This window comes from Arachis duranensis, chromosome 10 (genome assembly GCF_000817695.3).
Source record: "Arachis duranensis cultivar V14167 chromosome 10, aradu.V14167.gnm2.J7QH, whole genome shotgun sequence".
Classification (NCBI taxonomy): Eukaryota; Viridiplantae; Streptophyta; class Magnoliopsida; order Fabales; family Fabaceae; genus Arachis; species Arachis duranensis.
This window is the reverse complement of record NC_029781.3, coordinates 84,089,892-84,094,999: the sequence shown is the minus strand read 5'-3', so window position 1 is coordinate 84,094,999 and position 5,108 is coordinate 84,089,892. Positions and strand designations below refer to the sequence as shown.

Sequence of the window (5,108 nt, the reverse complement as noted above, 5' to 3'; positions counted from 1 at the left end):
TCATTTTTCCTCATTTCCGAAATGAAAGGCGTTTAGTTAGCTGAGAGAGTGGCTATGGAACCCTAGATTTTCTACTGCCAGGTTCACCGCCATTTTCGCTGCCATTTTCATTGTCGGCGCCATTACCACTGTCGTGTTCATTGCAGTAGAGAGCTTCTGGATCGAGCCACCTCTTCTATCAACGTGTTTTTGGATCAAATTTGTTCTTTATACTGTCGCCCTTGCTACCACCACAGTCTTCACCACCGTTGTCGCCACAGTTTCTGCCGTCGATGCCACCGTAGTTGCCGTGGTACAACGTATGTTCAGATCTGTTAATTCCCGAGCTTCTTCTTCAATGCCGCATTCTCTCATTCCAATTTCTCCTTTGAACTGCTGTTGGTACTTCTTTTTCTTCTTCTTCCCAATTAATTTGTTAATATTTCTTCTTTGTTAACAATAAATTCTCGCCTCTTCAGTTCTGATGCAACTTTCGTACTGATACTCCCTCTTGTTCTGTATTTTTTTAATTGTTTTTCATTTGTGTTGATAAGGAATCTTGAAAACGAGGTAGGGAAGACATGATAATTGATAAAAAAATATTAGAATTATGTTATATTAGATTATTTTCTAATGGAATATATTTTAGGATTGTGTTGTTTATTATATTTCAGTATTGCATTGTTCGAACAAACAGGAATTGGAAAGAATGCCAGCCACGTTTATTTCTTCAATTTCAATCACTTCTCGATTATTTGATTCTTTTTCATGAGGCTTTTTTTTCTACCTGGAAGATCATTGTTATTTTTTTGAATGTTACTTAATTTATCAACATTTTTCTGAGGATCATAGGATAGCATGCGCGCTTTTTTGCTTCCATGGGTCCCATCCCCATCCCAGTGTGTTCACAGGGCAATTTTAACTTTTAAAGTTGCTGCTTGTTTTTATAAGCTGTATTATACACCATTATAAGATAATTTGTTAGTTAAATCTTATTATATAATAATTATATGTTGTCCATTTTTCTTTAGTTAATGGATACATGTGTGGTTTCCTTTTTGATTGTTTCCTTCTTACATGGTTTTAATTTCATTAATTGTTAGTGCTGATGATGTTATTAATTAATAGTATTTATTTATTAGAGCATATCTCATATGAGAAGACAGCCACTAATAATATAGCAGAGGCAGAGTTTTATACTTCACCAATTTCTTACTATTGCTTTTGAACAAAGTTTGTTGAGGTAAGATAAGAATTATGATATCAGTTTTACTATTAGTTTTAATTATTTGTTTGGCTTTGAATGCAAGTGGATTTTTTGGTTCCATTCTTCAGGCTGGGTTGCCAGTAGACCAAACTGGTGTATGCCTTGTGTAAATAAAACTTTAAATTAATTCTATTAACAAATCTGTTGTGAACTTATGCACCTTAATTGAAGGAGCTTAAAGTCTCCTGCTAAAATTGGACTAAGGAACTGATTGGTTGGTTGCATCATTTTAAAGTACATATTCCTTTTCTATAATATTTTGAAAGATGATAATCAGTTTCATTTAAGACTTTAGAAGTTCTTTCAACCAGCATATTCTTCTTATTTTATACACACTGTGTTTTATCTTTCTTCCACTTGCATCACCTTTCTTAATCATAACTGACTCCACTTGTTGGATAATACTTGATATTCTTTAGTCCTCTATTAATAACTATATTAGTGTACCTTTATACTTAATTTTTATGTCTCTCATAACTAGAACTTTTTTATCTTAGCGTATTAAGTATTAACAAGTACTAATATTTTTTATTAGATGCTTGTAACAATAACATATGTATAATGTTATTTTAGAAAATATAATATATATGTTGAAGAGTATTTTAAGATAGAAAATTAAGTAAAATGTTATCAAAGAAGTTTTGTCTGTTTGTTTGCTAATTATCACAAAGGATCCAATTTTTAGTCTCACAAACCCATTAGAAAAATATACCTGTAGCTTTGCTTTATGATTGTTCCCTTCTCTTTTTGTTTTATGTTTAATTATTTTTCATTTTCTCCCAATATATATTATTATTTAATTTTCTAAGTATTACTACGTTGGTAATCAGAATTGCAGATTCCAGAATCGTGACCTTGGATCTCTCATAGTGTACTCAGTTGAAGCCACAATAAACGCGGATTTTGTGGTACTCTCAAGCACCTTAATTGGTTAATAATAATTAATAATGCCTAATACAATAAGCTAAGCTAATTGAGCTACTAGCATACATAAGAAGCAGAAAGCATACATTATAGTTTTGAAGTTTGCGTGCGCTATAAAATTACTTGGTTTACCATGCAGAAAGCAATTACATGACTTTTAACCTAAAAAAGGTACAGCTTTGAAATTTCTGGTGGGAGGGGGATTTATTTGGAGAAAAATGGAGTTTGATCTGTTTTAATTTTCATGTGGTTGGACAAACCATACTGATTTTTAGGACATTCTTCAATATTTGACTTAGCAGTAGTTATTTCACATTGATAGAGTTGCAAAAACTTTCTCTAGCTCATTCAAATTTTTTATTGTGTGCTTATTCATGTGATAAGTTGTTTTCCTCATCTACAGTTAAAGGAAACCTGAAACTTCTGATGCCACCACCATAATCATTGGTCGTCTAGGTAATATTCTTTTTCTGTACTTGCTAGGAGATTTGATACTCAAGTATATTTGTAATTTAGTAGTATAGAATTAAAAGATTGAGAGAAAAGGTAGAAAGCTGGGTCTAAAACCTTTTTTGACTACTTTTGTTTGCTTGAGATCCTATACAGCTGTAATGTAAAAGCATATCTCCCATCTATCTATATAGCTAAAGTGAGTTCACCCTCATATATAGTTTCCCCCTTAATTCATTATTCTCATTCTATATGCCTTTAGCCTCTCAAAGATCCCCTAACACAATCACAATTTTTCATGTATATATGTAGAGTGAAGTTAGCTAATTAAATAAAAACTGTGATGAAAATGAAATTATAAATAGGATATACTCCTTTGAAATTTTACCTGTCCATAATTTAAGATGCCAGTAGCAGGGCTGACCTCAAAGGTTCCATAACAAATGAGGTTTCCATGTGAAAACTTTTCACCCTTTGCACATTTCATTACATACATGTAATCTGTAGGAACTAGACTGAATCCAATGTCCTCCCAATTGATGTCAATTTTGAGAGAGAATTTGTAACATTTGTCAATTTTGTAACTTTATTCATAAAAAACTTGTAACTTAATAACAATTTTTTGTAACAAGTTAAGAAATGAGTGAGAATCAATGGAGACTCATAATTTTTATGTCTCTCGTAACAAGTTAGTATAATGTCTAATTATCTTTTGTGTGCTTAACAATTTTGTGTTTGTTAATATGCAGTCATGCCAAGGAAAAAACGCATAAAAATCCATTGAAGTTTGTAGATGAGAGGGAAAACAACAATGCTTCTCATTCACTTCAACCTCCAGCACCAGCAGCATCTGAAGATACCACTGTAGAGGCTGGTGAGGCTCCTTCTCAAGCTCCTTCTCAAGTCGCTGCGAATTCCATTTCATCTGATGGAGCCACACATTGTTCTAACTCAAAGTCTTCATCTGCTTGAAATGTGGAGATAATTGGTATTAATTTATATTGCATAACTAGTATAGAGGCAACTGATTCACAATATTAATTTTAATAGGTAGGAAAACCTTAAAAAATCCTCATAACTTAAAATGGTAAATGATAATAATGACCTCTTTTTGAAATGTAAACCTCCCAATTTCACCAAAAAATTTCACTTACCATCACTCGCCTCAGATTATGATGATGGCTTTTTTTATTTATTTTATTTTTTTCTTTTGGCCATTATTTAAGATTTATATATTATGGAAAACAATGGGATTGTAGCAGCATGTATATATGCTTTGGTGAACTTGAAGAATCACTTACTAGCTAGATTATTATAACATTGTTCTTTTATTTATTTTTTTAATTACCTATTTCCTATATTCATTTCTCCCATACCCTATGGTTTTAATGTCTTTTTTCAATCACTACTTCTATTTGTAACAAATATTATACACTGTTATCATTTAAATTATTTTTATTTTTCTTAAGACTCTACAAATATGAAGAAGAAGGCTAAGATCAAAGTCAAGGATGTTTGCAACTTACCTAGGGGAGACCGTGTAATTGTAGAGGTTGACGAAGAGGGTGCGGCATATGGTGAAGCACAAGGTTTACTTGCTGGCCATTGTGGTATATTAGCAACTAATGTACGTATCTTTCCAATTAGCTTTGAAAAGTGGTCAGGACAAGAAAATGGTGGCATGCCTAAGTCTTTCAAGGATGAGTGCTTTGATTCAATGATAAAGGTAAAATCCATCAGTATGGGGAATCGTTTGCTTCTTGCGAACTTCTTTGTTTCTCCTACACATCTCCTATAAAAAAATAAAAATGAAGATTAAAGAATTGATCACATATTAATATTAATTTTAAAAGAGAAAGCATGTTACCATTGTAGAAGGTAGAAACCGATATTGAATGAAGGATGCCCATTGATCTCTGTCGATGCCAACTGGGACATTATCAATGATTGCTTGTCTACTCATACATGGATCATAAAACTCATTCCACAACTTAATTCTATGTTGTGACCACTTTTTTGCAAGGCTCAAAAAGAAATTTCGACTATCAAAAAGAATTTTACATAAATAACAAGATGTCATTATTACTGTATAACTTTAATAGGCATTTGATATAAATAAATATTCATAATACATACCTTCAGCAAGTTACTAAAACACTCTTCAAACCTAGATCGAGGTATACCTAGAGATCCTGACCACTTTGAGAAATTGATTGGAAATAACTTACAATCAACTGCTAATGTCCCTAAATATCTAGCAAGTAAATCTTGGCTTTCCCCAATAGCTTGTTGATCTTCAAAGTTTACAATAACTTGCTCATCTCTAGATAAGTTATTCATTTCTTTAACTTTTAGCCTTCTAGTCTTAATAGTTCCATCTGTGCCTTTATTTGCATATAAAAAATAAGTTATGAGAAATAATACGAGATTAATAAACTAAATTAGTGACAGATATTTCCTATGTAAGTTTTAAAAATTTAAACTAAAT

The 5,108-nt window shown here is 31.8% G+C and overlaps 1 long non-coding RNA gene across 3 annotated transcripts; it reads left to right on the top strand.

Moving 5' to 3' along the window:
• On the top strand, positions 1 to 4,340 carry LOC107470561 (uncharacterized). 3 transcript variants are annotated; one of them, XR_001588457.3, is made up of 5 exons: positions 1 to 1,222; positions 2,077 to 2,154; positions 2,574 to 2,626; positions 3,370 to 3,608; positions 4,090 to 4,340. It is a non-coding gene; the product is annotated as an uncharacterized LOC107470561 (long non-coding RNA). The 3 variants fall into 3 exon arrangements; XR_008004530.1 differs by having other exon boundaries at positions 2,077 to 2,341; XR_008004529.1 differs by lacking the exon at positions 2,077 to 2,154.
• Positions 4,341 to 5,108: the final 768 nt, after the last annotated feature.